The sequence below is a fragment of the Musca domestica genome, unplaced genomic scaffold (genome assembly GCF_030504385.1).
Source record: "Musca domestica strain aabys unplaced genomic scaffold, Musca_domestica.polishedcontigs.V.1.1 28, whole genome shotgun sequence".
In the NCBI taxonomy this organism is placed as follows: Eukaryota; Metazoa; Arthropoda; class Insecta; order Diptera; family Muscidae; genus Musca; species Musca domestica.
This window is the reverse complement of record NW_026712293.1, coordinates 10,764,079-10,783,245: the sequence shown is the minus strand read 5'-3', so window position 1 is coordinate 10,783,245 and position 19,167 is coordinate 10,764,079. Positions and strand designations below refer to the sequence as shown.

The 19,167-nt window shown below is 27.9% G+C and overlaps 4 pseudogenes; all 4 read left to right on the top strand.

The window, feature by feature from the left end:
* Positions 1-2,358: 2,358 nt before the first annotated feature.
* LOC131803217 (cytochrome c oxidase subunit 2-like) lies at positions 2,359-2,957 on the top strand (annotated as a pseudogene).
* Positions 2,958-5,100: 2,143 nt separating this feature from the next.
* Positions 5,101-5,678, top strand: LOC131803254 (cytochrome c oxidase subunit 2-like; annotated as a pseudogene).
* Positions 5,679-8,517: 2,839 nt separating this feature from the next.
* On the top strand, positions 8,518-10,504 carry LOC109614257 (cytochrome c oxidase subunit 2-like; annotated as a pseudogene).
* Positions 10,505-11,553: 1,049 nt separating this feature from the next.
* LOC131803218 (cytochrome c oxidase subunit 2-like) lies at positions 11,554-12,009 on the top strand (annotated as a pseudogene).
* The last annotated feature ends 7,158 nt before the right edge of the window (positions 12,010-19,167 follow it).

Here is a 19,167-nt window from a genome sequence, read left to right as displayed (position 1 = left end):
TTATTGAATCTAATAGAACAAATCGATAAATATGTCACTATTTAATAACCTCTTATTAATTAATAAACTTCGTCTACCTTATCGTTCATAAGAAATATTTGCAAAACGATATAATATAGAAGAATATAATCCATGAGCAAGTATCTAGGTATAAGAACCACAATTACAAAGGTATAAGAACCACATAGAAGAACCGCTGTAATTGAAAATGGCGATCGACAAAGATTTCTACTCTTTTACATATTTTATGTGTTCCCTTAGACCGCTACTTGAATCTACATTGATATATCTAAAGTGAGTGCTTATTTTAATTAAGAAATCACTGTCGATTCTGAGAACGAAAACTGCAAAAACTAAACACAAATGTGTATGCCAAACTACTTTTTTTATCATAAACATTGTGCCCCTTAAATAAAATAATGGAACAATAAACCACAAAGGATACAATCAATAAGCATAAACAATGTAAACCGGACAATTTGTGGATTTATTGCAGTTGTAAGACAACATTTTTACAAAGTTAAGGTGTTTTCGAAGAGAAAAACAAAACGTTTACAACTTATATTACGTTAAGTTTATTTGTCTTCATATTTATTGGAATAAATTTAACATTTTTCCCTCAAAATTTCATAGAATTAGCCGGAATACCTCGACGATATTCTGACTACCCTCATGAATATACAGCATTCTTAGGAATTTTATATTTACTCTACATTACATTCTTACATTAATATAACAATTATTTATTAATTTGTTTTTTTTTTATAATCATGCATTTATAATGTTAGTTATAATTACAGTACTAGTCGGATATTTAATGTTTACATTATTTTTAAACAAATATGTTAATCATAATATATTACATGGACAAACAATTGAAGTTATTTGAACTATTTTACCTGAAATTATTTTATTATTCATTGCTTTCTTTTTAGATGAATTTAATGAACCATCAGTAAATTTGAAGGTTTTGATTATCAATGATATTGAAATTATGAAAAGCCAGATTTCATAATATTGAATTTGATATATAATCCCTACATATGGATTACCAGTAGACGGATTCCGTTTATTTGATGTAGATATTTTACCAATAAATTCTCAAATTCGAATTTTTTTTAATGATGCTAATGTTAATTATTCATGAACAGTTCCCGTTTTAGGTGTAAGGTTGATGGTACATACGGTCGTCTAAATCAAATTAATTTCTGAATTAATCGACCAGGTTTATTTTATAGACACTGTTTAAAATTTTGTGGAGCTAATCATAGTTATTGTCTTGTAAATTATTTTATTGATTGAATTTCTAAAACTAATTATTCAATAGATGACTGAATGCAAGTATTGGCCTCTTAAACCATTTTGTAGTAAATTAGCGCTTACTTCTAATGAAAAAAAGTTCAAAATATCACTTTAGTTTGTCTAAATAAAAATATTAATTTATTAATATTTTTAATCCTTAAAAAGCCACCAATTGTTGATTAACCTATCTATTATTTTTTTTTTTTAATTACTTATGTATATACTTAATTTTACAATTTCTTTCTTTATACTCCTTTCTATAATAAATAACTAAAGATAAAAATATTTAAACAAAAGATATAAAAATTAATCTTATTCAAACTAATACAATTGTTCTTACAATTGTTAAATAATTTAAAGAAACTACTTCTCATTCAATAAAAATTGTAAAATCATTTATAACAAAAATTAATCCTATAGTAAATGATAGAAGTCTAAAAAATGAAGTTATTGAATCTAATAGAACAAATCGATAAATATTTCACTATTTAATAACCCCTTATTAAATTAATAGAAGAATATAATCCATGAGCAAGTATCTAGGTATAAGAACCACAATTATAAAGGTATAAGAACCACATAGAAGAACCGCTGTAATTGCAAATGGCGATCGACAAAGATTTATACTCTTTTACATATTTTATGGGTTCCCTCAGACCGCTACTTGAATCTACATTGATATATTTAAAGTGAGTGCTTATTTTAATTAAGAAATCACTGTCGATTCTGAGAACGAAAACTGCAAAAACTAAACACAAATGTGTATGCCAAATTGCTTTTATCATAAGGCTTTTATCATAAGGTTAAGGTTTTTCGAAGATAAAAGCAAAACGTTTACAAATCATATTAGGTTAAGTTAAATTGTCATCATATTTATTGGAATATATTTAACATTTTTCCCTCAAAATTTCTTAGAATTAGCCGGAATACCTCGACGATATTCTGACTACCCTCATGCTTATACAGTATTCTTAGGAATTTTATATTTACTCTACATTACATTCTTACATTAATATAACAATTATTTATTAATTTATTTGTTTTTTTTTTTTTTTTTATAATCATGCATTTATAATTTTAGTAATAATTACAGTACTAGTCGGATATTTAATATTTACATTATTTTTTAACAAATATGTTAATCGTTATATATTACATGGACAAACAATTGAAGTTGTTTGAACTATTTTACCTGATATTATTTTATTATTCATTGCTTTCTTATTTGATGAAATTAATGAACCATCAGTAAATTTGAAGGTTATTGATTATCAATGATATTGAAATAATGAAAGTCAGAATTCAATAATATTGAATTTGATTTGTATATAATCCCTACATATGAATTACCAGTAGACGGATTCCGTTTATTCGATGTAGATAATTTACCAATAAATTCTCAAATTCGAATTTTATTTAATGCTGCTAATGTTAATTATTCATGAACTGTTCCCGACTTAGGTGTAAAGGTTGATGGTACATCTGGTCGTCTAAATCAAATTAATTTCTGAATTAATCGACCAGGTTTATTTTATAGACACTGTTTAGAAATTTGTGGAGCTAATCATAGTTATTGTCTTGTAAATTATTTTATTAATTGAATTTCTAAAGTTAATTATTCAATAGATGACTGAAAGCAAGTACTGACCTCTTAAACCATTTTGTAGTAAATTAGCACTTACTTCTAATGAAAAAAAAGTTCAAAATATAACTTTAGTTTGCTAACTAAAATTATTAATTTATTAATATTTTTAATCCTTAAAAATCAACCAATTGTTGATTAACCTATATATTATTATTTTTAATTACTTATGTATATACTTACAGCCTGTTCCACGATCTCGAAAGAAAATTTGTGTGAACGAAGGCTACTCACTCACTTTCGTATAAGAATGCGTCCCACTAACTTTCGTTCTTTCTTTCGCATAGCCTTACGTGATTCAGTGTTGCTAAATATTTTTTGGAAAAATTAATCGTGAAATAAGACAAAAAAGCGCCAAATGTCTAATTTAAACGCGAAAAGCAGCAGTGGCTCTGTCTCAACTGACAGTTCAGTTGTAAACAAACAAATTGTAAATAAACAAACAAAATAAAATTCCTAGTGATTGTGTTCAAACTATTTGTGTTCTTAAAAAATAAAAAAAAAATATTTCTGTAGCCCTATTTTTTATGGATGATGAGGAGGAGGTTCAAAATGTGCCACGGAGGCATTTAAGAGATGCTTCGAATTTATTTGAAGTACCTAACACAAAGTAAGTATGATTGTATTTTTACATTTTTGAAATAATTAAATATGAATTTTTCTAGGTTTGTGGCCAATTTTCGTGTGCCGAAGGAAGTTTTTCGGGCTCTTTTGGAAAAACTAATTTCTTCCAGTGGTCTTCAAGGGATTGCCTGCTGCTTCCAAAAATTGGCACTCCTCTGGCGAACTTAGGATTCTCCTCCATATACTCAACTAGTGGCCGCAGCTGTGTAGTTGATGATTTTTTCGTGCTGGAATTGAGAAAAAATATATATTTGTTGTTCACATATTAAATTGCATTTATTATTTTTAATTACATTTTTGTTTCCATTTTCAATCAAGCAATGTTTATGTTAAAACAATTTTTCTTAATTGTTATAATTCGACAGCAAACACACAAGTGACTGATTTTGACATTTGTGTTCGCATGCGTACGAAAGAAAAAAGATAGTGGAACGCAAAATTACACTGAAACGCTTACATTTTCGTTCGCTTTGATTTTCGCGCAAATTTTCGTTCTGATGGATTTTAGTGGAACGGAAATCAGCTGTTTGTCGTGTAAAAGTTGTGCGAACGTGTTCTTTCGATATCGTGGAACAGGCTGTTAATTTTACAATTTTTTTCTTTATACCCCTTTCTATAATAAATAACTAAAGATAAAAATATTTAAACAAAAGATATAAAAAATTAACTTATTCAAACTAATACAATTGTTCTTACAATTGTTAAATAATTTAAAGAAACTACTTCTCATTCAATAAAAATTGTAAAATCATTTATAATAAAAATTAATCCTATAGTAAATGATAGAAGTTTAAAGAAATAAGTTATCGAATCTAATAGGACAAATCGATAAATATTTCACTATTTAATAACCTCTTATTAATTAATAAACTTCGTCTACCTTATCGTTCATAAGAAATATTTGCAAAACGATATAATATAGAAGAATATAATCCATGAGCAAGTATTTAGGTATAAGAACCACAATTATAAAGGTATAAGAACCACACTAAAGAAACGCGGTAATTGCAAATGGCGATCGACAAAGATTTCTACTCTTTTACATATTTTATGTGTTCCCTTAGACCGCTACTTGAATCTACATTGATATATTTAAAGTGAGTGCTTATTTTAAATAAGAAAACACTGTCGATTCTGAGAACGAAAACTGCAAAAACTAAACACAAATGTGTATGCCAAACTACTTTCTTTTATCATAAACATTGTGCCACTTAAATAAAATAATGCAACAATAAACCACAAAATAAGGATACCATCAATATGCATAAACAATGAAAACCGGACAATTTGTGGATTCATTGCAGTTGTAAGACAACATTTTTACAAAGTTAAGGTTTATTCGAAGAGAAAAACAAAACGTTTACAACTTATATTAGGTTAAGTTAATTCATATTGGAATAAATTTAACATTTTTCCCTCAAAATTTCATAGAATTAGCCGGAATACCTCGACGATATTCTGACTACTCTCATGCTTATACAGCATTCTTAGGAAATTTATATTTACTCTACATTACATTCTTACATTAATATAACAATTATTTATTAATTTATTTGTTTTTTTTTTATAATCATGCATTTATAATTTTAGTAATAATTACAGTACTAGTCGGATATTTAATATTTACATTATTTTTTAACAAATATGTTAATCGTTATATATTACATGGACAAACAATTGAAGTTATTTGAACTATTTTACCTGATATTATTTTATTATTCATTGCTTTCTTATTTGATGAAATTAATGAACCATCAGTAAATTTGAAGGTTATTGATTATCAATGATATTGAAATAATGAAAGTCAGAATTCAATAATATTGAATTTGATTTGTATATAATCCCTACATATGAATTACCAGTAGACGGATTCCGTTTATTCGATGTAGATAATTTACCAATAAATTCTCAAATTCGAATTTTATTTAATGCTGCTAATGTTAATTATTCATGAACTGTTCCCGTTTTAGGTGTAAAGGTTGATGGTACATCTGGTCGTCTAAATCAAATTAATTTCTGAATTAATCGACCAGGTTTATTTTATAGACACTGTTTAGAAATTTGTGGAGCTAATCATAGTTATTGTCTTGTAAATTATTTTATTAATTGAAATTCTAAAACTAGTTATTCAATAGATGACTGAAAGCAAGTACTGGCCTCTTAAACCATTTTGTAGTAAATTAGCACTTACTTCTAATGAAAAAAGTTCAAAATATAATTTTAGTTTGTCAAACTAAAATTATTAATTTGTTAATATTTTTAATCCTTAAAAAGCCACCAATTGTTGATTAACCTACTTATTTAGTTTTTTTTAATTACTTATGTATATACTTAATTTTACAATTTCTTTCTTTATACTCCTTTCTATAATAAATAACTAAAGAGAAAAATATTTATACAAAAGATATAAAAATTAATCTTATTCAAACTAATACAATTGTTCTTACAATTGTTAAATAATTTAAAGAAACTACTTCTCAAATTATAAAATCATTTATAATAAAAATAAATCCAATAGTAAATGTTAGAATAGAAATAGAAATGATAGATAGATAGATAGATAGATAGATAGATAGATATATAGATAGAAGTCTAAAAATATAAGTTATCGAATCTAATAGAACAAATCGATAAATATTTCACTATTAAATAACCCCTTATTAATTAATAAACTTCGTCTACCTTATCGTTCATAAGAAATATTTGCAAAATAATATGATATAGAAGAATATAATCCATGAGCAAGTATCTAGGTATAAGAATCACAATTATAAAGGTATAAGAACCACATAGAAGAACCGCGGTAATTGAAAATGGCGATCGACAAAGATTTCTACTCTTTTACATATTTTATGGGTTCCCTTAGACCGTTACTTGAATCCAGTGTGACCGCTGGAAATTTTCAAAAAGTATCACAAAAAGTATCATTTCTTAAAAAAGTAGCACATATCATTTTAAATGGTGGCACAGAAAGTGGCACAATTTATTTCACATTTTATTTAAAAAATAACAGTTTAGAACAAAACAACAAATTTATCTATATTTAATACTATATAGTAATAATATATGTATGTACATATTGCATATTTAACCAGTAAAGAAAGCCTTAAAGTTGGGCGGGGCCGACTTCATGATACCCTACACCACTTTGCTAATTTAGTAGCGCTCCGCATAACAATTAAAAGTTTTTATGGGAGAACACAATCATACACGCTATGATTATAATTATAATTTAAAGTTCAAAGGACTAAATATGCCGAAGCATTTGTATCTTTTAAATTTGGACTTGTATTGCCCATTTGGTGCATAATTAGTTTGAAATCAGATAAAGATATATATGGGAGCTATATCCAAATCGGAACCGATCTCGATAAAATTTGGCAAAGATATTTCTGAGCTGTATTTGATATATTTCCCTGAATATCGTTGTTACAGAGTGCATATTACTGCTGCGGAGGACGAAAATAACAATGGATGAACAATATATATGGGAGCTATAGCTATATCTGAACCGATTTGGCATACTTAGATTAGGCTTAATTTGGCTGTATGTGCAAAATTCCATACTATTCGGGCCGATATTACACGTTTGGTGCACAATAAAAAGCAAATCGGACGAAGATATATATGGGAGCTATATTTAAATTTTGACCGATTATCTCCAATTTCAATAGAGTTCGTCCTTGGGCCAAACATATGATTGGTGCACAATTTCATCCGGATAGGGTAATAAATGCGAACTGTACTTTGTTTTCAAAAATACATGGACAGACAGACAGACGGGCGGACATGCATAAATCGACTCAGAATTTGATTCTATGCAGATCATCAGGGGGAACTATGGGTCTATCTAGTTTCCTTTTGCCTGTTACAAACAAATGCACAAAGATATAATACCCTGACCACCTTGTGGTGTAGGGTATAACAAGTAAAAAAGCTGTACACACAATGGTACATTAAAAATTAAAAATTCTGTGAAAATCTTAAAAATACCGAATGTAGCCGCAACTTTTGTCATAAGCCTGCACAGACAATTTTCTGGCATAGGATGTAGTATCCATTACGAAATAATGTTCCGGTAAATAATGTCGCTAGAATCATCAAAATACCGAATATCAGGGGGAACCGTTATATGGGGGTCATAGGCTGTAGTAAAGTAATTAAAAATGTCTCTTAACAGTTGTTCGAGAAATAAAAAACAGAACAATGTTGACAACTTGAGCATGCGAAAACCACTTACAAACACCTAATATAAGAGCGTTCGCTCTGAAATTTGCTATCGCAAATTGGAAATGGCAGCGTACGACGCTTTTCATTGTTTCATTTCATTGTTTTAAATACAGCGTTTAGATTAAAATATATGTAGTTTATAAAAAGGTGGCACAATGTATAAAAAAGTGACACAAGAATTCAAAAAAGTGGCTCATTTAGGATCAAAATGAAAAAGTGGCGCAAAGGAATCAAAGAAAGGTGGCGAAATTGATACTTTAGTGGCACAACGGTCACGCTGCTTGAATCTACATTGATCTATTTAAAGTGAGTGCTTATTTTAATTAAGAAATCACCGTCGATTCTGAGAACGAAAACTGCAAAAACTAAACACAAATGTGTATGCCAAATTACTTTCTTTTATCATAAACATTGTGCCCCTTAAATAAAATAATGCAACAATAATTCATTGCCGTTGTAAGACAACATTTTTACAAAGTTAAGGTTTTTTCGAAGAGAAATAAAAACGTTTACAACTTATATTAGGTTAAGTTAATTTGTCTTCATATTTATTGGAATAAATTTAAGATTTTCCCTCAAAATTTCATAGAATTAGCCGGAATACCTCGACGATATTCTTACTACCCTCATGCTTATACAGCATTCTTAGGAATTTTATATTTACTCTACATTACATTCTTACATTAATATAACAATTATTTATTAATTTGCTTTTTTATAATCATGCATTTATAATTTTAGTAATAAGTACAGTACTAGTCGGATATTTAATGTTTACATTATTTTTTAACAAATATGTTAATCGTAATATATTACATGGACAAACAATTGAAGTTATTTGAACTATTTTACCTGAAATTATTTTATTATTCATTGCTTTCTTATTTGATGAAATTAATGAACCATCAGTAAATTTGATGGTTATTGATTATCAATGATATTGAAATTATGAAAAGTCAGATTTCAATAATATTGAATAGATGACTGAAAGCAAGTACTGGCATCTTAAACCATTTTGTAGTAAATTAGCACTTACTTCTAATGAAAAAAAGTTCAAAATATCACTTTAGTTTGTCTAAATAAAAATATTAATTTATTAATATTTTTAATCCTTAAAAAGCCACCAATTGTTGATTAACCTATCTATTATTTTTTTTTTTAATTACTTATGTATATACTTAATTTTACAATTTCTTTCTTTATACTCCTTTCTATAATAAATAACTAAAGATAAAAATATTTAAACAAAAGATATAAAAATTAATCTTATTCAAACTAATACAATTGTTCTTACAATTGTTAAATAATTTAAAGAAACTACTTCTCATTCAATAAAAATTGTAAAATCATTTATAACAAAAATTAATCCTATAGTAAATGATAGAAGTCTAAAAAATTAAGTTATTGAATCTAATAGAACAAATCGATAAATATGTCACTATTTAATAACCTCTTATTAATTAATAAACTTCGTCTACCTTATCGTTCATAAGAAATATTTGCAAAACGATGTAATATAGAAGAATATAATCCATGAGCAAGTATCTAGGTATAAGAACCACAATTACAAAGGTATAAGAACCACATAGAAGAACCGCTGTAATTGAAAATGGCGATCGACAAAGATTTCTACTCTTTTACATATTTTACGTGTTCCCTTAGACCGCTACTTGAATCTACATTGATATATCTAAAGTGAGTGCTTATTTTAATTAAGAAATCACTGTCGATTCTGAGAACGAAAACTGCAAAAACTAAACACAAATGTGTATGCCAAACTACTTTCTTTTATCATAAACATTGTGCCCCTTAAATAAAATAATGGAACAATAAACCACAAAGGATACAATCAATAAGCATAAACAATGTAAACCGGACAATTTGTGGATTTATTGCAGTTGTAAGACAACATTTTTACAAAGTTAAGGTGTTTTCGAAGAGAAAAACAAAACGTTTACAACTTATATTACGTTAAGTTTATTTGTCTTCATATTTATTGGAATAAATTTAACATTTTTCCCTCAAAATTTCATAGAATTAGCCGGAATACCTCGACGATATTCTGACTACCCTCATGAATATACAGCATTCTTAGGAATTTTATATTTACTCTACATTACATTCTTACATTAATATAACAATTATTTATTAATTTGTTTTTTTTTTTATAATCATGCATTTATAATGTTAGTTATAATTACAGTACTAGTCGGATATTTAATGTTTACATTATTTTTAAACAAATATGTTAATCATAATATATTACATGGACAAACAATTGAAGTTATTTGAACTATTTTACCTGAAATTATTTTATTATTCATTGCTTTCTTTTTAGATGAATTTAATGAACCATCAGTAAATTTGAAGGTTTTTGATTATCAATGATATTGAAATTATGAAAAGCCAGATTTCATAATATTGAATTTGATATATAATCCCTACATATGGATTACCAGTAGACGGATTCCGTTTATTTGATGTAGATATTTTACCAATAAATTCTCAAATTCGAATTTTTTTTAATGATGCTAATGTTAATTATTCATGAACAGTTCCCGTTTTAGGTGTAAGGTTGATGGTACATACGGTCGTCTAAATCAAATTAATTTCTGAATTAATCGACCAGGTTTATTTTATAGACACTGTTTAAAATTTTGTGGAGCTAATCATAGTTATTGTCTTGTAAATTATTTTATTGATTGAATTTCTAAAACTAATTATTCAATAGATGACTGAATGCAAGTATTGACCTCTTAAACCATTTTGTAGTAAATTAGCGCTTACTTCTAATGAAAAAAAGTTCAAAATATCACTTTAGTTTGTCTAAATAAAAATATTAATTTATTAATATTTTTAATCCTTAAAAAGCCACCAATTGTTGATTAACCTATCTATTATTTTTTTTTTTTTTTAATTACTTATGTATATACTTAATTTTACAATTTCTTTCTTTATACTCCTTTCTATAATAAATAACTAAAGATAAAAATATTTAAACAAAAGATATAAAAATTAATCTTATTCAAACTAATACAATTGTTCTTACAATTGTTAAATAATTTAAAGAAACTACTTCTCATTCAATAAAAATTGTAAAATCATTTATAACAAAAATTAATCCTATAGTAAATAATAGAAGTCTAAAAAATGAAGTTATTGAATCTAATAGAACAAATCGATAAATATTTCACTATTTAATAACCCCTTATTAAATTAATAGAAGAATATAATCCATGAGCAAGTATCTAGGTATAAGAACCACAATTATAAAGGTATAAGAACCACATAGAAGAACCGCTGTAATTGCAAATGGCGATCGACAAAGATTTATACTCTTTTACATATTTTATGGGTTCCCTCAGACCGCTACTTGAATCTACATTGATATATTTAAAGTGAGTGCTTATTTTAATTAAGAAATCACTGTCGATTCTGAGAACGAAAACTGCAAAAACTAAACACAAATGTGTATGCCAAATTGCTTTTATCATAAGGCTTTTATCATAAGGTTAAGGTTTTTCGAAGATAAAAGCAAAACGTTTACAAATCATATTAGGTTAAGTTAAATTGTCATCATATTTATTGGAATATATTTAACATTTTTCCCTCAAAATTTCTTAGAATTAGCCGGAATACCTCGACGATATTCTGACTACCCTCATGCTTATACAGTATTCTTAGGAATTTTATATTTACTCTACATTACATTCTTACATTAATATAACAATTATTTATTTATTTGTTTTTTTTTTTATAATCATGCATTTATAATTTTAGTAATAATTACAGTACTAGTCGGATATTTAATGTTTACATTATTTTTTAACAAGTATTTTAATCGTAATATATTACATGGACAAACAATTGAAGTTATTTGAACTATTTTACCTGAAATTATTGTATTATTCATTGCTTTCTTTTTTGATGAAATTAATGAACCATCAGTAAATTTGAAGGTTATTGATTATCAATGATATTGAAATTATGAAAAGTCAGATTTCAATAATATTGAATTTGATTTTTATATAATCCCTACATATGAATTACCAGTAGACGGATTCCGTTTATTTGATGTAGATATTTTACCAATAAATTCTCAAATTCGAATTTTATTTAATGCTGCTAATGTTAATTATTCATGAACTGTTCCCGACTTAGGTGTAAAGGTTGATGGTACATCTGGTCGTCTAAATCAAATTAATTTCTGAATCTAATGAAAAAAGTTCAAAATATAATTTTAGTTTGTCAAACTAAAATTATTAATTTGTTAATATTTTTAATCCTTAAAAAGCCACCAATTGTTGATTAACCTACTTATTTAGTTTTTTTTTAATTACTTATGTATATACTTAATTTTACAATTTCTTTCTTTATACTCCTTTCTATAATAAATAACTAAAGAGAAAAATATTTATACAAAAGATATAAAAATTAATCTTATTCAAACTAATACAATTGTTCTTACAATTGTTAAATAATTTAAAGAAACTACTTCTCAAATTATAAAATCATTTATAATAAAAATAAATCCAATAGTAAATGTTAGAATAGAAATAGAAATGATAGATAGATAGATAGATAGATAGATAGATAGATAGATAGATAGATAGATAGATATATAGATAGAAGTCTAAAAATATAAGTTATCGAATCTAATAGAACAAATCGATAAATATTTCACTATTAAATAACCCCTTATTAATTAATAAACTTCGTCTACCTTATCGTTCATAAGAAATATTTGCAAAATAATATGATATAGAAGAATATAATCCATGAGCAAGTATCTAGGTATAAGAATCACAATTATAAAGGTATAAGAACCACATAGAAGAACCGCGGTAATTGAAAATGGCGATCGACAAAGATTTCTACTCTTTTACATATTTTATGGGTTCCCTTAGACCGTTACTTGAATCCAGTGTGACCGCTGGAAATTTTCAAAAAGTATCACAAAAAGTATCATTTCATAAAAAAGTAGCACATATCATTTTAAATGGTGGCACAGAAAGTGGCACAATTTATTTCACATTTTATTTAAAAAATAACAGTTTAGAACAAAACAACAAATTTATCTATATTTAATACTATATAGTAATAATATATGTATGTACATATTGCATATTTAACCAGTAAAGAAAGCCTTAAAGTTGGGCGGGGCCGACTTCATGATACCCTACACCACTTTGCTAATTTAGTAGCGCTCCGCATAACAATTAAAAGTTTTTATGGGAGAACACAATCATACACGCTATGATTATAATTATAATTTAAAGTTCAAAGGACTAAATATGCCGAAGCATTTGTATCTTTTAAATTTGGACTTGTATTGCCCATTTGGTGCATAATTAGTTTGAAATCAGATAAAGATATATATGGGAGCTATATCCAAATCGGAACCGATCTCGATAAAATTTGGCAAAGATATTTCTGAGCTGTATTTGATATATTTCCCTGAATATCGTTGTTACAGAGTGCATATTACTGCTGCGGAGGACGAAAATAACAATGGATGAACAATATATATGGGAGCTATAGCTATATCTGAACCGATTTGGCATACTTAGATTAGGCTTAATTTGGCTGTATGTGCAAAATTCCATACTATTCGGGCCGATATTACACGTTTGGTGCACAATAAAAAGCAAATCGGACGAAGATATATATGGGAGCTATATTTAAATTTTGACCGATTATCTCCAATTTCAATAGAGTTCGTCCTTGGGCCAAACATATGATTGGTGCACAATTTCATCCGGATAGGGTAATAAATGCGAACTGTACTTTGTTTTCAAAAATACATGGACAGACAGACAGACGGGCGGACATGCATAAATCGACTCAGAATTTGATTCTATGCAGATCATCAGGGGGAACTATGGGTCTATCTAGTTTCCTTTTGCCTGTTACAAACAAATGCACAAAGATATAATACCCTGACCACCTTGTGGTGTAGGGTATAACAAGTAAAAAAGCTGTACACACAATGGTACATTAAAAATTAAAAATTCTGTGAAAATCTTAAAAATACCGAATGTAGCCGCAACTTTTGTCATAAGCCTGCACAGACAATTTTCTGGCATAGGATGTAGTATCCATTACGAAATAATGTTCCGGTAAATAATGTCGCTAGAATCATCAAAATACCGAATATCAGGGGGAACCGTTATATGGGGGTCATAGGCTGTAGTAAAGTAATTAAAAATGTCTCTTAACAGTTGTTCCAGAAATAAAAAACAGAACAATGTTGACAACTTGAGCATGCGAAAACCACTTACAAACACCTAATATAAGAGCGTTCGCTCTGAAATTTGCTATCGCAAATTGGAAATGGCAGCGTACGACGCTTTTCATTGTTTCATTTCATTGTTTTAAATACAGCGTTTAGATTAAAATATATGTAGTTTATAAAAAGGTGGCACAATGTATAAAAAAGTGACACAAGAATTCAAAAAAGTGGCTCATTTAGGATCAAAATGAAAAAGTGGCGCAAAGGAATCAAAGAAAGGTGGCGAAATTGATACTTTAGTGGCACAACGGTCACGCTGCTTGAATCTACATTGATCTATTTAAAGTGAGTGCTTATTTTAATTAAGAAATCACCGTCGATTCTGAGAACGAAAATTGCAAAAACTAAACACAAATGTGTATGCCAAATTACTTTCTTTTATCATAAACATTGTGCCCCTTAAATAAAATAATGCAACAATAAACCACAAAATAAGGATACCATCAATAAGCATAAACAATGAAAACCGGACAATTTGTGGATTCATTGCAGTTGTAAGACAACATTTTTACAAAGTTAAGGTTTTTTCGAAGAGAAAAGCAAAACGTTTACAACTTATATTAGGTTAAGTTAATTTATCATCATATTTATTGGAATAAATTTAACATTCTTCCCTCAAAATTTCTTAGAATTAGCCGGAATACCTCGACGATATTCTGACTACCCTCATGCTTATACAGCATTCTTAGGCATTTTATATTTACTCTACATTACATTCTTACATTAATATAACAATTATTTATTAATTTATTTGTTTTTTTTTTTATAATTATGCATTTATAATTTTAGTAATAATTACAGTACTAGTCGGATATTTAATGTTTACATTATTTTTTAACAAATATGTTAATCGTGATATGGACAAACAATTGAAGTTATTTGAACTATTTTACCTGAAATTATTTTATTATTCATTGCTTTCTTATATGATGAAATTAATGAACCATCAGTAAATTTGAAGGTTATTGATTATCAATGATATTGAAATTATGAAAAGTCAGAATTCAATAATATTGAATTTGATTTTTATATAATCCCTACATATGAATTACCAGTAGACGGATTCCGTTTATTTGATGTAGATATTTTACCAATAAATTCTCAAATTCGAATTTTATTTAATGCTGCCAATGTTAATTATTCATGAACTGTTCCCGTTTTAGGTGTAAAGGTTGATGGTACATCTAAATTATTTTATTAATTGAATTTCTAAAACTAATTATTCAATAGATGACTGAAAGCAAGTACTGGCCTTTTAAACCATTTTGTAGTAAATTAGCACTTACTTCTAATGAAAAAAGTTCAAAATATAACTTTAGTTTGTCAAACTAAAATTATTAATTTATTAATATTTTTAATCCTTAAAAAGCCACCAATTGTTGATTAACCTATTTATTTAATTTTTTTTAATTACTTATGTATATACTTAATTTTACAATTTCTTTCTTTATACTCCTTTCTATAATAAATAACTAAAGAGAAAGATATTTTACTAAAGATATAAAAATTAATCTTATTCAAACTAATACAAGTGTTCTTACAATTGTTAAATAATTTAAAGAAACTACTTCTAATTCAATAAAAATTATAAAATCATTTATAATAAAAATTAATCCAATAGTAAATGTTAGAATAGAAATAGAGATGATAGATAGATAGATAGATAGATAGATAGATAGAAGTCTAAAAATATAAGCTATCGAATCTAATAGAACAAATCGATAAATATTTCACTATTTAATAACCCCTTATTAATTAATAAACTTCGTCTACCTTATCGTTCATAAGAAATATTTGCAAAACGATATAATATAGAAGAATATAATCCATGAGCAAGTATCTAGGTATAAGAATCACAATTATAAAGGTATAAGAACCACATAGAAGAACCACATAGAAGAACCGCGGTAATTGAAAATGGCGATCGACAAAGATTTCTACTCTTTTACATATTTTATGGGTTCCCTTAGACCGTTACTTGAATCCAGTGTGACCGTTGGAAATTTTCAAAAAGTATCACAAAAAGTATAATTTCTTAAAAAAGTAGCACATATCATTTTAAATGGTGGCACAGAAAGTGGCACAATTTATTTCACATTTTATTTAAAAAATAACAGTTTAGAACAAAACAACAAATTCATCTATATTTAATACTATATAGTAATAATATATGTATGTACATATTGCATATTTAACCAGTAAAGAAAGCCTTAAAGTCGGGCGGGGCCGACTTCATGATACCCTACACCACTTTGCTAATTTAGTAGCGCTCCGCATAACAATTAAAAGTTTTTATGGGAGAACACAATCATTCACGCTATGATTATAATTATAATTTAAAGTTCAAAGGACTAAATATGCCGAAGCATTTGTATCTTTTTAATTCGGACTTGTATTGCCCATTTGGTGCACAATTAGTTTGAAATCAGATAAAGATATATATGGGAGCTATATCCAAATCGGAACCGATCTCGATAAAATTTGGCAAAGATATTTCTGAGCTATATTTGATATATTTCGTTGTTACAGAGTGCATATTACTGCTGCGGAGGACGAAAATAGCAATGGATGAACAATATATATGGGAGCTATAGCCATATCTGAACCGATTTGGCATACTTATTTTCGGGCTTAATTTGGCTGTATGTGCTAGTGTGTTCCATACTATTCGGGCCGATATTACACGATTGGTGCACAATAAAAGGCAAATCGGACGAAGATATATATGGGAGCTATATTTAAATTTTGACCGATTATCTCCAATTTCAATAGAGTTCGTCCTTGGGCCAAACAAATGATTGGTGCAAAATTTCATCCGGATAGGGTAATAAATGCGAACTGTACTTTGTTTTCAAAAATACATGGACAGACAGACAGACGGGCGGACGGGCGTAAATCGACTCAGAATTTGATTCTATGCAGATCATCAAAAGGAACTATGGGTATATCTAGTTTCCTTTTGCCTGTTACCAACAAATGCACAAAGATATAATACCCTGACCACCTTGTGGTGTAGGGTATAACAAGTAAAAAAGCTGTACACACAATGGTACATTAAAAATTAAAAATTCTGTGAAAATCTTAAAAATGCAGAATGTTTTTGTCATAAGCCTGCACAGAAAATTTTCTGGCATAGGATGTAGTATCCATTATGAACTTCAAATGCGTAAATTGAAACAATTCCGGTAAATAATGTCGCTAGAATCATCAAAATACCGAATATCAGGGGGAACCATTAAATGGGGGTCATAGGCTGTAGTAAAGTAATTAAAAATGTCTCTTAACAGTTGTTCCAGAAATAAAAACAGAACAATGTTGACAACTTTGAGCATGCGAAAACCACTTACAAACACCTAATATGAGAGCGTTCGCTCTGAAATTTGCTATCGCAAATTGGAAATGGCAGCGTACGACGCTTTTCATTGTTTCATTTCATTTCATTGTTTTAAATACAGCGTTTAGATTAAAATATATGTAGTTTATAAAAAGGTGGCACAATGTATAAAAAAGTGACACAAAAATTCAAAAAAGTGGCTCATTTAGGATCGAAATAAAAAAGTGGCACAAAGGAATCAAAGCCCAAAGAAAGGTGGCGAAATTGATACTTTAGTGGCGCAACGGTTACGCTGCTTGAATCTACATTGATTTATTTAAAGTGAGTGCTTATTTTAATTAAGAAATCATTGTCGATTCTGAGAACGAAAACTGCAAAAACGAAACACAAATGTGTATGCCAAATTACTTTCTTTTATCATAAGCATTGTGCCCCTTTAATAAAATAATGCAACAATAAACCACAAAATAAGGATACCATCAATAAGCATAAACAATGAAAACCGGACAATTTGTGGATTCATTGCAGTTGTAAGACAACATTTTTACAAAGTTAAGGTTTTTTTCGAAGAGAAAAACAAAACGTTAACAACTTATATTAGGTTAAGTTAATTTGTCATCATATTTATTGGAATAAATTTAACATTCTTCCCTCAAAATTTCTTAGAATTAACCGGAATACCTCGACGATATTCTGACTACCCTCATGTTATACAGCATTCTTAGGAATTTTATATTTCTCTACATTACATTCTTACATTAATATAACAATTATTCATTTATTTGTTTTTTTTTTTCATAATCATGCATTTATAATTTTAGTAATAATTACAGTACTATTCGGATATTTAATGTTTACATTATTTTTTAACAAATATGTTAGTCATTATATTTTACATGGACAAACAATTGAAGTTATTTGAACTATTTTACATGAAATTATTTTATTATTCATTGCTTTCTTATTTGATGAAATTAAAGAACTATCAGTAAATTTGAAGGTTATTGATTATCAATGATATTGAAATTATGAAAAGTCAAAATCCAATAATATTGAATTTGATTTTTATATAATGCCTACATATGAATTACCAGTAAACGGATTACGTTTATTCGCTGTAGATAATTTACCAATAAATTCTCAAATTCGAATTTTATTTAATGCTGCTTGTTTGTGTAGAGTGATGGGGGAAAAGAAACAATAAGAAATAAAACAAACAAATAGTATTAATTTCTTTTCTCAGTAAGTCTGCTGATTTATTGAATTGCTTTGATGTTTTCGACAATAAGTATTACCTCTTTTCAATATGGTGTGTTGGCGACAATGGCTGTGTTGGGTATTGCTTCAACGACTAAAGACAAGTGAACGCAGAGGTTCTAGGTGATTGCAGAGGTTCCCATGTCTGTCTACTAATACAACTACTTCCAATGAGAGCATGTGTAACAAGGTGAGGTTACCGACAACAACCAATGCCCAGCGACGATCCGCTCACTACGGTCTCCGCCAGGGGAGTTGTAGAAGAGATGCCTGTGCGCCAATTAGCATCCGTGATTGATCGAGCAAGGTAAGTTGAGGGGCAAAGTATCTAACTTATACATTGCCGCCCACCTTGATATACATGCATGTGTATCAACTAAATAAAGCTCAAAGGAATTATGTTATATATTAATTCATGTGCAATAAGGTTTACAAGTTATAGGTTAGGACGTAAGTTAAGTTTATTTGTGAGCATTTTATTCAAAT